Source organism: Hylaeus volcanicus, chromosome 4 (assembly GCF_026283585.1).
Source record: "Hylaeus volcanicus isolate JK05 chromosome 4, UHH_iyHylVolc1.0_haploid, whole genome shotgun sequence".
Lineage (NCBI taxonomy): Eukaryota > Metazoa > Arthropoda > Insecta > Hymenoptera > Colletidae > Hylaeus > Hylaeus volcanicus.
In genome coordinates this window covers 13,058,003-13,075,527 of record NC_071979.1, presented here as the reverse complement: position 1 = coordinate 13,075,527, position 17,525 = coordinate 13,058,003, and the positions used below count along the sequence as shown (strand labels likewise).

General features: G+C 35.5%; 1 protein-coding gene and 1 long non-coding RNA gene across 2 annotated transcripts in view; one reads left to right on the top strand and one right to left on the bottom strand.

Moving 5' to 3' along the window:
• LOC128875842 (forkhead box protein O) overlaps nt 1-17,525 on the top strand; it is a 328,836-nt gene that overhangs the window by 246,348 nt on the left and 64,963 nt on the right. The window lies entirely within an intron of this gene.
• LOC128875845 (uncharacterized) lies at nt 1,810-10,391 on the bottom strand. The gene is made up of 3 exons (XR_008456896.1): nt 10,377-10,391; nt 2,200-2,588; nt 1,810-1,961 (listed from the first exon to the last, which is right to left on the bottom strand). It is a non-coding gene; the product is annotated as an uncharacterized LOC128875845 (long non-coding RNA).

The following is a 17,525-nucleotide window of genomic DNA, read 5'->3' as shown; positions in this document are numbered from 1 at the left end:
CACAGCAAATTTTACGATTTTATGCCAAACCACTTCTGAAATTTAAAGCATAACAGATCAATATGCATACATGTCCTCGTCCATGCATGTTGAATTTTTCAACCGGTTTTTATATGCATTTTTAGGCTCGAGGCACTCCGATGCGTCGAGAAATGTATGCGTGGATAAGTGCAGATATATCCGTATGTTGGTCTCTGTTTTGCTATATATCTTCAGGAGTGGTTTATTCGAATATTATCAAATTTGGTATGGTGATGCTCTAACAAATACAACATAGGTTCTATGAGATTTGTCAAGAAATTTTGAAAACATTTTGTTTTGGTACGTAGAATTACGTTGAAAAACAAAGTAAGTCTTTCAATAGGATAGTACCCCTCGATGATGATTACGTTAAAGACATTAATGCTATAAAACAATTTTTTTTTGTTGGCAACAAACCTTTGTCAAAAATTCATACCGCTGTATCTTCCAGCCAAGGGTATTCTCTTTAGTATATTTCTGTGACAATTAATTTATAAAAATTTTTTGTTTCAACTTGCTGCAGTTTCAAATCATTAAACGTTGCACTTTTATAGAATGAGAGAACTAGGCCGACGCCCAAAATCGATGACCTAGGTGCCAAATCTTATGCAATTTGACGTGGAATGGCTCATAGAAGGGGGGCTACGTAGCGTAGGAGAAGAACAATCGTTAATAACGCGGGAGCATATACATACACCAGCGCCATAATGCGATTGTGCTATTGGCTGTGGCTAATTAACTTCGCGTGACCTAGAAGAAATTACGGAGCTACGACGATAGGTGTGGGTCAAACGAATTAATTTCGAACTACTCGTCGCCTTGGACGCGATTCTTTCGCGGAGAAACATAGTAAATTGTTGCCTTAGTTTTTAGTTGAAATTCTCATCGTGTGATTGAAACCAAGCGTAATAAAGGAGTATGTTTACTTTGACATCCATTTATCGAATGAAGGTATTTTTTTTTTCTTGTTAATATTCTAGAACAATAAAAATGAATAAATACTAGAAATTCAGTGATTTATGACGTTTTAAGGGGGGAGGGTCAAGTAAAAAACCGCTTTTTCGCGAATTATTTTTGAAGTGTGCGTAATATATATTTATTTACAACTAATTACTTGTTATTTTGTAGCATCTACGTAATCTATATAATTTTGTCGTATGTAAAAATATTTATAAATGAATAAACAGCAGCTGTTTGAAGTTGACTTCTCGAAAATGCGCCGTGCAACGCACAGATCACTCTAATTATTTGAAATAAAAAATTCACCAATTTTTCGTTAAAATATAGTAACACGCTTTGCATCAACCTAGATTAAAAAAAAAAGATTTTAAATTTAAAATTTCACGCCACGTTAAAAAAATGTTGTTATAAAAAAATGATTAAAAACATTTTTTATTTCAATTTTTTATAAAAACCTTTAGGTTGATGCAAAGAAGAATAATTTAAGGAATATTTTGTGCTAAGTTTCATAGCAATCGGCTGAGAAATCTCTAAGCTACATTGCACGGCACGCGAAATTTTGTGTTTTGAGAAAAATGCGTTTAAAGTTTCCGAATTTAAAAATAGTCCTTCGTGTACTGTTCGAAGCGCATCACTTTAATGACTCTGTAGATACATTTAGACTTCGAAGTTTTAGCTGAAATGGTCGGAGCGCATTCTTCAAATGGTAAACTAATTTTCTAAACCAAAAAAAAGGGCAAAATTTTGAATTTTACTTGACCCTCCCCCCTTAATTCCTTCGTAGATATATTTTGATACATACAACATAGGATTGAAAGGAAAGGAAATGTTAACAAATAATCAATTTTAAGGTAGCTTGGATTTCTACATTACTGATAACCCATCGCTTTATTAGGTATCGAGAAATTATAAATTTACAATTATTTATCGCCAGTATGATGAGAAAGTTCTTAAGAGAGCCGATGATGTAGAAAGTCCATCTAGCGAAAAATAAGAAGTCGTTATTTTCAAATGATCGTAACTTCGACATAAATAGGTGATATACACTATTCTAATTCGAACACTATTTCATAGATAAGAGTCTATATTTATATCTTATACAAGAAAAGCTCACGTAAATATTAATGAAACGCGACTACTGTAAGGTATCGAATAATGCTGTATTCATTCGAGAAAATATGTTTGTGATTCTCCTATTACTTAGAAAAGAATGCTAACCACATTTGACGAAAGTGTTTAGACCCATTCTGACGTATCCATTCCATCTCTCCTGTTCGACGAAACCTTTGCTTCACTTCTACGTAGTGATTCGCCGTGTCCATAGACGGGTCTCTATTAACCCACTTCTACGACCTGCGATACAAGCATCGAACCGATTCCCCATGTCGATCAGTCGATCGTGTTCAGATAAACTCGGCACTGCCTCCGCGAGTAACGGCGTCCGCCAAGGTAGGCTTCCTCTCCATCCAACGCCAGTAGTAGAGTTCTGTCCTGAGCCGCGTGCCTCTTCCGTACCTGTTTCCGAGCCTGTGGGAGTGGTACTCGAACCTGACGACCTCGACGATTCCTCCGTAATGTCAATAAGGAATGCCGCTGGGCACGCATTCCTGCCGACAGAAATGTCGCGTGACGCTTGCCAGCGGAAAAAATGCTCGATTAAGAGAAGAGAAACGAAGAGGGCGACACGGATTGCATAAACGATGGACGATTCTCTGCGTTTATATAACGTCTCGCGAGCGTTTCCGCGATCGGGGAAAAGAGGGTCGCGCAACGATAGCGTTCCAGCTCCTTTTTCTTATTTTATTTCGTAGCAATTAGATGATCTGCGCGTGATTTTAAAGTAGACGCACACGAGAGGCGTCTGATGGAAGAAGGCAAGATGGAAAGAAGGATGAAGCGGAATGCGAGAAACGAGAGAACGCAGGAGATTCGAGATGAAAAGAAATTGAGAGCAGGAGACAGGGAAGGGGCTGACTGATGCGGGAAAAGAAGGGAAGGTGTTAGTAGAGAGATGAAGTTGCATAGATGCAAGGAAGGAAAGAGAAGGAATGGGGTAGACGTGTAGAAACGAGAGAGTAGAGTACCAGTGAATTGTTAGAGCAGTATTTCCTAAGGTGGGACTCACGCCCCACAGGGGGAAAATTTGAAAATGGACTCGTCCAGAGTTTAATTTGACCGTATGGCGATTGGCAATCGTTATTCGAGCTGACAAACTAAATATATTAAATAAACAACTTTAAGAAACAAATAAAATTCTTGTCTATGTAACGCCTTGTCCTAAATGGCAGTCAATATTGTCACTAGGTACATTGAAAACCAAGTCTGTTTCCCATAATTGAAAATTATGAGTAGAATCATCGGCACAGTAACTAAATTCGAATAACTAAATACTGCAATTAGAAAGCCTATAAATAGGCTCCCGGTAAATAAAGTGTTAAGATGCTTTTGTCGATTACATTTAATGCTGTCCGTCGATCGGTCGAACAAGGATAGAGCATCTTTCTTTCTTTCCTTCTTTCCTTCTTTTATCCTTGTTTGAACGATTGGAAGATTAGCGTAATATAGATTGCACAAGAATAGAAAACAAGAAGAGCGCTACTGAAAACAGTACAGAGAAATTTGAAAAGGGCTGATGGATCTGAAAAAAAGAGAGATGACGTTGTTGATAGCATTCCGATAAAGCAGTATAGATGCAATAAATGTCAGAAAAAGTTGTAAAGAATAAAAAGAGGACGCGAAGACAAGACTACTGAAATAGTAGGGGAAACTTGGAAAAGGCGTAGGGGTGGATGAAAGAACGGAAGAAACTAATAAAATTATATCATGGGTATAAAACTCGATGCGCGGAGGAAAGTTGATGAGTGTTTAATCGGATTCGAAACGGTTGCGGTTTCCTTTTCCGTTCTGTTTGCTTTATCAAAGTTTTGATAAGAGGGCGATAATCTGTTTCTGTCGAGCGTGAGGGGCGATCACCTCTATTGGTTTCATCACTGATACAAACGCGAATCAGTTTCACCACAAACATCTAAAAGATTAGGAAGAATAATTAGTGTACTACTTAGTGCTTCGTTTTGAAAATGATTCAACTCTGAAAAAATTAGCACACATTGCCATTATTCTATTCTTTGCGCTACAATTTAACCTAAACTTGAAAGCATCGATAAACGGAAAAGTAGCGTAGCAACTTTAACGTAACACATTCGCGGCCGAATTTATATTCAAATTCTATTCCTGGTTTTTACAAAATTATGAAAATCTTTTTATTTTATACACTACATATTTACAACATTGATATTTCAAACCGTATTTTGTAATTTTTGTCTTCGCCCTAACGATACCAATTTGCGATGTCCAGCTTCAGAATTTTATTATTTATTAGAAACGTAAAATATCTGCAGGTCGCGAATGTGTTACTAGTGTTAATACCAATACGAGTGGGGACTTGGACAATTTTCAGCCGGGGTCGACGGTCCAGTACGTCTGGTGCATTTCCGTCAATATTTTCGAAAAAGAGCACGACAACCCCTCTCTGACAATGAGTGCTACTATTAGATGAGTAATTGTCACGTTTGATTGTAATTTCAATAGGATCGTTCCTCTTGTATAATTGCTTTCAAATGATCCAGATTGAATAGTAATTTTCTGCATTACTAATCGTGTAGAATTGTAGCGGAAGTTCATAATACAGTATTCCTTCGTAATCCCATCAAATAAGCAGCAAGACCTTTGATATACCTACAGTGGGTGTAGAATGTATTCGTACACCGATCAATTTCTCAAAAAACTTTTGTGTGAAGTTGTACTTTATCAACTTCTTTTTTTATAATCAATGATATTCTACATATTCTTGGAAATCTTTAGAATAGATATAGTCCAAACAACATTTACTAGTTAATATAATTTGTGAAATGAACAAAAAAATGCGAAAAGTGGGTAAAAGTGTTGAAGCAATAAGTATTTGTACGATTCTTATGACGAACCATTTACAGTAGAGTTTATAACATAAACACATTACTTTATTGCTTCGTACGACTTAGAAAACATCAAATTTCCAGTAAAGCACTTTTAAAAAGGCTCTAATAGAGGAATGGAAGAAAATCCCACATCGAATAACTAATAATGTAGTTAATTTAATGCTTAGAAAAGTTACAATAATTATAAAATTAAAAGGAAATCCCACGAAGGGAGTATTATATACTTATAAATTAATGTAAATTTCTCCTTTTTTTAAACAAGTTTTAAAAATTAAACAGTTGTGCGAATACTTATTGCTTCAATATTTCTATCGATTAATTGTTTTTTTCTTGTTAATTTCGCAACTTAGTTTATGTAATTTGCAAAATTAACAAGAAGATACGAAAAAGCAATAAGTAACTGTAAAATGTATAGAATCGTATAGAAGCAATAAGTTATTGTAAAATTGTTTTTCTTTTTATGAAGTTTTAAAAATGTAACAATTGTACAAATGCTCATTGCCTCTATATTTCTATCGATATATTGTTTTTTCTTGTTGATTTTGCAACTCATATAAATAACTAATTTTTTGTTATACTATATCTATTCTAGAGATTCCCAAGAATATGTAGAATATCGATGTTTATAAAAAAGAAGTTAATAAATTATAATTTCACATAGTTTTTTTGGAAATTGATCGGAAAACTTTCTACAGCCACTGTAAGAGTTTGAACAGTGCGATAAACGAGCAAAGTCGACATCGTCGTTTGTAAATTTGAGAGTTGAAAAAATGAAGAGATCGTCGGGACGAAATTCGCAGGCTCTTTTGCCTATGCAGCGTCGTCGTCGGGGAGGCGACGCGGGCGTCTTGTAGAAAGAGGATTGGGGTGTCGGAGGGCGACGAGACGCATCCACCGAAGGGTGACCGTGGTTGCGGGGTTGCCTAATCGAGCGTGCGTTTTCGATGAATTATTCAGAATCGGGTGTCTAGCAGTTGTTACGAGCGGCCGTGCTTAACCGTTAGGCGTTTATTCTCATTATCCGACTTGCCTTCGCGTCTCTCCATTTACGTTTGGACGTACGCGCGTCCACGTGTCTTACGTTAGTCTCCATCATTCTCTCCTCATCTCTTTCTCTCTCTGTCACCCGTCAACCTTCCTCTGATTCATGCAACTTCTCCCGCGCGATTAATACGACGTCCTTCGACTCGATCCATCGCATCTCTATCCGGCGCGGCGACCATGATACTTGTCCAAGGACTCGGGTTTCAGTATCGACGGTATAATTGACCTTCCCACTGGAAAGCTGAACTTTCAGGCAACCTTGCGCAGTTCAACCCTCTGGAATCCTTTGACATCGAACTTTCCTCTATTCGTTCTTATTTTAGCCTGCGTCGAACATACTAGAGTGTAAAAGTCTCTGGTCAGGCAGACTTTTTCACTCTGCCGTCCGAATGCAAGGGCTGAACGAATTTTTTACATTTTTGTATTTTTTTTTTATTTAGTTTTATTTTTCGTCGCATCTACTGCCTGGTAATTGGCGACGGATGTAATTAAATTTCTGTTCGTAATGTCACTATGTACTTTTGTAGAGTTTAGTGTCTTTGAGATAGTTTATGGTGTTTTATACATGTTTTTGAGTTCAGGTTGTACTTCCTTCTCTATAGCTCAAATCTTCTGCACTCGTACAATAGATGGTAAATTGTAATTTCCTTACTACAGGAGTGGCAGTGGGGAGGGTTAATTTTCTTTAGTAGATGTTCACGTGTGATTTTTGAGTATCCAGTTCTCAATCTAGTCATTATTATTTTATCTTCCCTGGTTGTAACGCTTTGAGGTACTGATTGGTAAAAATCGCGTGTTACATTGTGAGTTTTTGTTCTTTTGTTGTTACATATTTTATTCCATTCCTTTTTCGATGTATGTTGTATCTGTATAATGTCTGTATAAAGTCTTGGTACGGGACTGGTATTTCTTTATTTCGTATCATTGTTGCTGCCACTTCTCTTGCAATAACATTTACTTTTTCGTTGCCAGTTATGCCTTAGTGGGAAGGTACCCAGGTAATAGTTATGTTTTTGTTTTTATTTGTATGCTTGGTGTACTTTTCCAGGATATTTTTGATGATTTGTAATTATTTTTTTTTCATTTAAGTTCATTATAGCTTTTATTACACTCATAGAGTCGCTATATATATAAAGTGGTGTTATATGGTGTTTCTAGATATGAGGTTGAGAGCTCCCAGTATTTTCATATTTTATTCTGATTCACTTTGTACGATGTCCATGTAATCTTCCTTCACTAACGAAGATTATCTAGATAAACTCTATGTATACGAAAAGAGTTTAATCACAAGAGTAGGAAATGTTTTATAAATATTTCCATATCATATTTAAAATTTAAATGGTTGAATTGAGTCGACTTGAGTCAATGGAGATTGTGATGGTCGTTTTAAAATCGTTACATCGTTAAAGTTGGGAGCTAATCACCCCTTGATTACCATTCGTACGTAATTGGCATTATTGTCATGTTCGACAATCCAGTCTTGTACCATTTTAAACTTTTCAGCAATGAGAGTAAAGTTCATATGCAAGTTCTGTGAAACCTGGAGTAAGCGAGGGCTTCGAAGCTTACGAACATCTATTATTACTTCTAGGTTGTTTCACTTGAATCGATGACCCGAAATATGTCGTTTCAATTTGACAACATTTTATTACATTGTCTTATCCCGAGGATATTCTCGTTTCAATTATTAGGAGTAAACTTTTGCGTTACCAAGAATAAACAGTGTTTTTGACGTCTATCATCGTATAATTTTGACAAATGCCTTTCCCCTTTACATCTTTTAATGCATTCATGGGGAAAATAAATCGTTAAATATTTGTAGCGTGACGAAAATAATATATACTACTTATATCCAACACGAAATAAATACCTGTATCAAAGAAACACAATCTTATTTCCGTTTATTAGAATAAGAGAAGAGAACCGTTAAAATTTCATTGTACTTTATTCGCTATCGTGCTATTTAGCGTTAATAAAATAGAGTCTGCTATGTATGTATATTCATTGCGACATCCATTATACTGGAATTCATATTGTAGTCATTTGTATACTTCTGAACTTTCCTCGTGTACTAACATTAAACATTTAAGAATAGATTCAAAATTGTCCAAATTTAACGAATAATATTTTAGGATTAATGTTGTTGTTCAATATGCGTTTGTATATTTCTTCATAAAATGTAGAATGTATGGTGGGCGAAATGATAGCACATTTTGAAACATGAAACGTTTATTTCACAAAGATAAAATATTTGTTTATCAAAACTGAAATAAATTGAAAAATATTCTTTATTATACTTTATACTCGATAGTGTACTCGATAGTTTGTAACATATGTAATGATATTCGGTTCGAAAATAGTTTCAGAAGTTTAGGAATTTCTATGAGCATTAATTTATCGTCGTTAACTACAAACAATCTAAGTGACACGTGAGATAGGGTATTAAGCGTTTCACAAAAATCAGTTTTCAAACATTTTATGACGTTTGAGAAAGATATGGCAACGAAACATTTGGGTTCAGCTTCAATTAACCGGAAAGAATTTCCTAGGTAGAAATTCAGTGCGCGATCCTTTATTGCAACGACACGGAACTGACTATTTTTTTATAGCAACCGGATTCCTTAGTAACAAGGTACGAAATATGGATTATTTATAGCAACGAATAGGTTGGTTTAAATGAGGTCAGCGGCCAACTCTAAACATTCCAAACTCTGGTTCGCGTTTCATGCATTGCTGAACCTATACAAGGACTTGTATAGGTAGATTCGATGGGTGGCCTTGACTATGCAGGGTAAGTCGCCTAGGACTTGTCCTTAAAATACCTCCGTCAAGTTTAATGATACGAAGATATACCTCAAGAGAAAAATGCCGGTTTAGCGAAGAACATACTAACAATAAGATAGAGAAACAAATTATGTAAAGGCCATATTTTCCGAAATTTCAAGGTCAATGCTGTTTTTTTAAAGGGTTAAGACTAATCAGTGGCGTGAAAAAATGGGTATTTTAAATTACTTTTTTTTTTATAGTAGTTTAATATATTTTATAAAACAAATAACATTAAGTTATTACACGATGTTTTAACTTTATTTGACAAAAATGTTAAAACAAAATATTTATTGTAGACAGAGTTAATGCCATAGTTGTTGAACCCTGATCAACAAGTAGTGCTTTGCAATGACCGTCATAACTTTTTTCTGGATCATCTAAAATCAATCTAACAAACGAAAATTATTAGTTTAATAGATAATCTAGTAATTAATCGAAGCGCTTTCTTTTTTTCGAAAATTAACAAAATGGCGGTCTCTGATCATTTATTTCCACATTTTCAAGGAAAAATGCGCATGTTTATTGTTTATACAAATTGAAGTTTTCGTCAAAACGAAAAATCCTTCGATCAATAACTAGATTTTTATACCTAGAATAATCCATCAAGTGGTTTTTAAATTACAGTGGTCACCGACTATAAAACATAGTTTTGAGCAAAACAGGTTTAAAGTTTTACATATAGTGCTCCGTTACGAAGGGGGTTGAAAATTTGCAAGCTGTTCCATCCCCCACCTCCTAAAGGGTGCCTATGGGATGCACGGTATGGGTGACGGCATTTTCTGGATCAGGGGAGTCCAGAGAATGCTATGAGTCCAAAATCGAGACCGTCGTTCAAAAATTGTGGATTTTGGGGGGGGGGGGGGGTTGTGGGGGGTGGGTTCGTCCGAGAGAGATTTTAAGGGGTGCATTTTGTAGAGAGCATCAAAGAGAGTCGCCCTAAATTTTTTTTTAATTTTTTCAACCCCTTCCGACACCTCTGGCACTTTTAGAAGTGACGTTTTTTGACACCCCCCTCTTTAAAGGGGTGAACGAACCCCTTCACAGCAACCCTCGCCAATGCAACTTTGCACACACCCAGAAGACACTTGAAGACTAATTTTGTCCAGTAGTTTAGTAGGAGCTGCCCTCAGTTACCTGCTATCGAGAGCCCTTTAGTAATTTTAGGATATCTCGAAAACTATACATTATTGACTATATCAAGATATGACTGATCATATCATGACTGATTCAAGATGACAAGATATACTGTAAGAAAATGGAAAAAGAAAAATCGATTGTTTAAAAATCCTGACTAGATTTAATCCTTTAAATAGGTTGGGGTACTTTCAAGATTGCACTCTTGTAGTTGATATAAAGACGAATTCTAATCTGATAGAATAAATTCTCTCTAGCTGGAATGACAACCAAGTAGGGGGAATTGACATCATTTTCCGCTTTAAAAATGAATTACGATTTTCTTGACATCTGTATCACTTACCACTTAAACTCGTCAATTATTGGTATAATGAACTGGTAATACGTCGAGACCCAGGGGGTAGCTGATCTTCTTACCTTGTCGTCATTGATAGGGTCAGCTATCGTTGTCTCCACCTTACTCGGCTCAATAATATCCCGAATGGATGGATGGGGTTGGAGGACGAACAGAGACGCCAAGACGCGCTAGCTTGTCGTGGAAGAAATCAATTAATCCGTCCTTCTTGAAATCGCTGGGACAGCAATAAATTCGACCCGCGATCCCACGGTTCGACCCCCGTCGAAAATAAAGTATGTCATCGCCGACGATGCGAATCGTGCGCTGATAGTCGCCGGGAAAGTTCTCGTTTTCATGTGGGTACGACCGGTGACCGAATATATAGGAGTGACGTGGCGCCGAGATGCGTGTAAGAAGGGTGACACGAAATATCGTCGACTTCGTTTCGTGCTTCTTGCTCGTGCTGCCCGATACACGTTGGCCTACTTTTCGCTCGCCAGAGGAGCGCTCACGTAGTCCCGCTCTCTGGCTAAGTGAGAGGCGCCTTTGTGCGAAATCACATTTCAGCGTCCCCATAAAATAGAATTCGCTAATTATAATTAAATTAATTTCAATAACTGCTTGTTTACTTGACGTAAATATAAGGTACACTTCCAGTACTGTGTAAATGTCTTGAGCCGTTTACGGTACATTACACCTTTTACATTTCTACTGCCAAAGAAAAAGTATAAATTTTGACTTGGCTTATATATTTTATTTTATTAATATTATTGTATACTGTACAATATTGAATTCTTTTATATTGGTTTGTCCGGCAAATCCATGCCGATTTTTGGTAGGTGGTACAGGTATGAACATGTTAGAATGGTTGAAAACAAATAACATGTGTATATCTCGTATATATCTCTATTAAAACATGGAAAGGTTGTGGAACAAAATGGTACTTACATAATTCAATAAATATATATAAATATAAAAATTCAAATGTACTTTTGAATTTTTTTTAAAAATTGACACGAACTTTCTGGACAACCCAGTACTATTATTTATACTATTACGATTTATACTATTTTTATCGAATTTCAGAATTAATCTGATAACATTAAAATCTTATATGAAAGTTATTTATGAAGAGTCGACCCTCTCACGAAGGTAAAGTAAGTATCTAACCAAATATTAAATTCGTTCAATTTATACTGCTTTTATCAGATTAATTCTGAAAGTAGATAAAAATAGTATAAATTGAAAGAATTCAATTTTTAATAGGTACTCCTGTTACCTTCGTGAGAGGGTCGACTCTTTTTGAACAACTTTCATATAAGTTTGTAATTATTTAACAATCTATGAATTTAACTAAATAAACTATCTTATTATGAATAGAAATTGATTTACGAAAATTAATTTCTCTGTTAAATCTCGTACAACACTTTATTTACAACAAAATTATTTATTTCGTATAAATTACTTCTTAAAACCAAATAACTTTTGTGAAACCATTATATTTAACCATTCCGTTTTAAACGAAACATCCTGTATAAATGATAGATAATTCATCGTTACCTTGTATTCAAACACAGAGTATCCAGCTCTATTATAAAAATGAAATTTGCGATCTGGATGTGTTTGAAAATGAAGGCCGAAAAGTAATGAGAGAAAAAGTTTCCAGTTTGCAGGATTCGCTGTTCCTGCAGCTCCGTGGAGGCTGTATCGATATTAGAAAAAATACATAGGACGAAGTTATTTGCTTGTTGAAATTCGACGTACAATTTCGAGGATCGGGGACTGCTTGTGGGCGTGCAATGAAATTGTCGGTGGTTTTATTAGTATTTTAAAAAGAGTGGATACTAGTTGCTTCAAAAATATCGGTGCAATCCGTTTTTCAAGCCTTTTTTCACTCTCGATGTTCACACTTGCGAAAGTAACTTGAATGCTCTGCTTTATTTCAAGGGTTTTAATCGTATGATTTTTTCGAACTCTTTTCATTTATTTTTATCCGTGTTACGATTATGACGCTAAATAAGGTTAATCTATGGAAAGATAGGTATTAACTGTAGATACGCTGAACCCATAAACTATTGAACATTGTGTGATATAATGTATACATGGTATTTTTGAATGGAAAAGTTAGGTATCAAATGTGCGATACTGTACATTTAAAGAATTAGCACTTCAAAGACGCGGACACTTTGTTAAAAAAAAAAAATGATGCCGTCAGGCAACAAGGAACGTTTCCATCGTTATTTAAACGACACAGTTTACTAGCAATGTTATTTTCTCGAATTATCCAAGTCTTCAGACGCACTAATCATGTAGTGCAACAAAAAGCAGTGTCAGGCAGTGCTTGCGGCAAGCTATTAGATGACAAGTTGATTTGCATGCGTATCAGAAGTGCTGTGGAAAATTCTCAAGTGGCAATTTCTTATTTTATCACTCAAGTGAAGAATTAAACTGTCATGTTTTTTTCTTATACTGTTTCACTATTTAATTAATTTGTGGCTAAAAAAGTCCTGTTTAGAATCAATTTCATACTTTGTTTTGTCATGATTATAATTAACAGGTATACATATATAAAAATCAAATAAAAAAATGAAAGATCCAGTAAATGAGATGTTCAGTTCCGGTTTTTAGCATTACCAATCATAATATTGTTACTGTCACTTGAGTCTACTCGAATGTATTAGAATTTGTTCTAGAGATATTTGCTGATCCTCTTTTACGAAGGTGTTTCTTTTTAGCAATATCAATCTCTACTTATACGTTTTGAATTTACTTCAAAATTATCATAATTATATTAAATATAAATATATGTAACATACATAATAAAATACATTTGTTTTTAATACAAAAAAAAACTCGACTTCACTTGGAATTTTATACTTATACTCGATAAATTATTTTTTTGCTTCAGTTTGTGTTTAATTTTCAATATATGGAATTTATTTTTGGAATTTTTTGTTAATATCGACTACACGGAGTTTCTTTCGTGAATTCGAGTTTAATATTCGATAAATTGAATTTTTGCGGGAATTCGTTTTTAATGTTTGTAATGCACTTCACGATAGGGTGAAGTCGAGCCATGGACTGGGCTTTGCGCATCACTGTTCTACTCGTTTCAAAATTTACACGAATATCTGTGAAGACTGGTCGACGATGAGCCTCGTTACACCGTGTTACGCAAGCAGAGTGCGTAGGCCAAGGCGCCATTCACGATATCTACTGGGTGTCCTCTCGCGATTGGTCAATCGGAGGATAGAGAGGCGGGTGTGTTCCGCGAGATCCGGCTTTTATTGATTAAGAATACCAGTTTTATCGATAGCGGCTCCGATAGATTCGCTATTTTAAGATATCGTTACGAAAACAGCCGTCGAAACTGCGGGTACGACTAATTATACTTTTCGTTATACAACTTTAGTTCTCTTTTCGAGAGAAACAAGTAACTCCTAACACATGACGTTTTTATTTTTTTACTCTTACGTCGTATGGTCAGATATGGTGGGTGCGTAATATTCATTTTTTGATAAATAGAAGCTGTAACTGTAACATCTCTATTTTAATATTGATAGATTTGTATCAATGAGGATATATAAGTAGTATTATTAGAAATGAAAGTAGAAAAATATACAGGAAACGAAAATCCTCTAATTGTATTATTCGTAAACCATATGGTTTTCGTTCTTTTTAAAATTAGAGTAGAAATATGTACATTTGCTCAAATTTACCTAAAAACGTAGCTTCTAGAATGAATTTTTTGTAAAATACTCTTTCGAAAATAATGAAAAAACAAGCTTATGGATTTTTCCAACCGACTTTTTCCCAACAAATTTGTTTCAAAATTTGTTTCGTCGAGATTTTCCACCTCCTCCGAACCCTTTGGCCGCGTGACGATTTTCGCTGGAAATTCTAAGGGCGTAGAGGGGTTAATTTCAAAAAAATATCAGCTTATAGGAAATAATAAGACGGAACTTTTTTACATTTACAGTTTATTCATAAGACGTTTAGTTTCAGAGATAAAACTTGAAAATTTGTCTGTTTCCGCCATTGAATTCAGCGTTCGAAATTACATAAAAATACAAAGTTTCAAAATGTTGTCTCCATAACTACTGGTAGCTAGTTTTTGTGGTGACGTGCCTCCCTTAACTCTTTGGGGCACGGTGGGATTAAAAGTGTCCCACCTTTTTGATGGTCCGTAATGCATGGTGGGACATTTTTAATCCCAACTCGAAATTTTGCAATAGCTGCATGTGTATAGGTTTATATTTCGTCTTATTTACGTAAATCAGTTGGTAATATATTCATCCAATGTAACAAATGTATGCACTTATGTTGGCAACTTTCAACATGCTAATACCGGTTCAACAATTGTTGTAAGCGGAAGGTTTATTGCGGTAATATTTCTTTCCAGGTTTTATGTGAAAAATCGTAGAGGTAAGTTAATTTATATAAAAATTAATTCTATATAAACAAGTGAAGTGTTTTATAATAAAAACTAAATATTAAATTTGTTTGCAAATGATGAAAGTATGGTGGGATTTGGAACTTGGGAAGTAATACAAAAAGACATATTTTTATTTATTGTTTATGTTTTAATATTCTTAAAACTGTAGGTCGTGAGGGTGAAGGAACAACGAGGATTCTATTTGCAATGACGTTTTATTTGCGACTTTTAACGGTCGATCTTGACCACTAGTCAACTCCACAGGACGACTCGTTAAAGACTGATCGTCCTTAAAATTTCCTTACGCACCACCACTTCCTTGCGCCCTTAGCGCGTCTTCCCGTGAAGGGGATGTGCCGAGGTGGGGGAGTACGACCGTTGGAAATTTGGCAATGCAGTGGGATTTCCTCCGGGCTTCAGGCCTCGCATCGTCACTCGCTGAGGGTTGCTTGACTTTGCCTGGCAGCCCTTCGGAAGATCCATGGTTTACGACATTTGCAATATTCTATTGAGGCCGTAGCTAATTGTCGCGAGGAAACGAACATCTGTTAATAACTAAAAAATACGGCTTTCTCAAAAATAGCTTCGTCGTTTGCTTGTCGTAAACCATTCTAGCTGTTTGCACGTGAATCGTTATTTTCGGTGCGCGCTAGCCGCTACAAAACTATAAATGTGATTTGAATATAGTGTAGGTAATTTTTGACCCTTTAGCTTCAAAATGCAAAGAACAAATCCATCAAGTACTTGTACCAAAATGTTTGATTTAAAATGCAATAAAATTCCTGTGCAACATGGGTCTATTTTATGACCTGAATTCCTGTGCCGCAAATAGTTAAAAGCTGGAAAGATTGTGGAACAAAGTGGTAGCTATGTAATTCATTACATATATATCAAAGTTCAAATGTGTCTTTGAATTTTTCTTAAAAAGTAGCACAAACTTCCTGGACAACCCAATACACTAGTCCCGCCGTGCTCAGGGGATTGTAACTGTTCGAAAATTGTCCTTATTTAGCAAGTTAGTTCGGGAGCAGTAGCCCGTGTTACGTCGTCCTGGCGTTTATTCAATTGTAAAGCAAGAAACTAAAGCACTTGGTGAAAATCCAAGGCAGCGATACCGTATCGCATTCACGCTCCCGAGTAAATTAATCGTCGCGACACGGTGGACGGAAACTTATGGAATAAAATCTGTGGCGTAACATGAAAAAGTATGTAGTGGTCGTCCGTGGTGCGCGACGCTGAACTATCACGGTCTATTTAACACGAAAAGCAGTGAAAAACAAATTACAGGAGTTTTCGAGTTGCCCTTCTTTTTCCTTTGCCGTGTTGCACCGTCACGTCGCGCCGCCGTGATTATGTTTCAGAAGATAAAACAGACAGTTCATCGATTTCCTATGACGAGACCCCGGATGGACCTTGACTCGTGCACAAATTTTACACGCGAATATCATTCATAATTTCGTACAAGCAGGCGAAAACGATACACACTCGGCTCGAACTAGAATCTGATGATCTCACAAAAAAGGTTTAGTGTTTTGTCGAAATAATTTTCCTAGCGATAGGTACAGAGGTAGAAAATGGTAATGTACCTATATTTATCTGCGTTATTACATCAATGTAGGATAATACATATTGGTAGTAATAGGGATAACTTGTTCTCTTTCAATACTAATTATTCTGAGCATAGACGGAGTAGTAAGTTGCAGAATTTATAAATCTAGAGTTAGCTTTCGTTATTTTTGCTTCAGAGGCATGTAATATAGGTTAAATATTTGTTTTCTTTTTCTTTTTATGATTTGTAAATGATGTGATGTAAACAAAAGTTCTTATAAAAAAAAATGTAAAAATAATAACAAAATTTTATTACAGAAGATTTTTTAATACAGAAAGCTATATAGTCCTTTTGAATTATCTAGAAACAGATCCATTTTCACCTCTTCTATATTGTTTATCATTCTATTTAAGAATTAGTATCGTGATTTTCTTTTTTAATAAGGAGCACACGCCAGGTGATCGAAATATCAGCAGCCTTATAATACTTTTTTTTATGGTTGCTCTACTCCCTACATAAATTACCCATTTCATCAACTTGTCTATCGATCTTGTGTTTCGAACACAAAAAATTGACAACGCAACTTAGAATGCAAAATTATAAGTACATTTAGTTATTCATTACTCCAACATAGACAATATCGTCAGTCCAGCGGCGTACATTTCAGGCTATTCTCACGATCATGCTTTGTAAAATAGATTTGCGGGTTTTAACGCACGATTTACAGACCGTGCGCGCAATTACAAACGAAATAACGTAAATTCGTTTATCGTGAACGAGTTCCCGACCAATCGTGGCCCGTATTTGGCAGGCGTGCTCGAATGTCGTGCGGGCTAATTAGAATTTCTAATGCCGCCGTAAAGTATGCACGGTTACGCGGCAGAATCGTGTGACTGCCTCATTCGATCGACATTTCTTTCATCATCTAAATGCTATTCGCCAGTTTTATAACGGTCTTCGATTAACAATTGCACGCAGCCTCCTACATCGAATAAAAACGCGATGCAATAATTTATTTGCGATATCTGTTCGATTGGACCATCTTTATCCGTTCAACGTTAAATATGATTTCATTCTATCGAAGGGATAATCTTTATTAAACGTATCATAAATAAAAAGTTATTCATATTTTATTCGTTATTCGAAATATTTATCTAGATAGAAATTTTGCACTCTCCGTTGCGAGATATGCCGTGTAGTAAATTTTGCTAACATTATAAAAAAATTAATAATATATATAATATA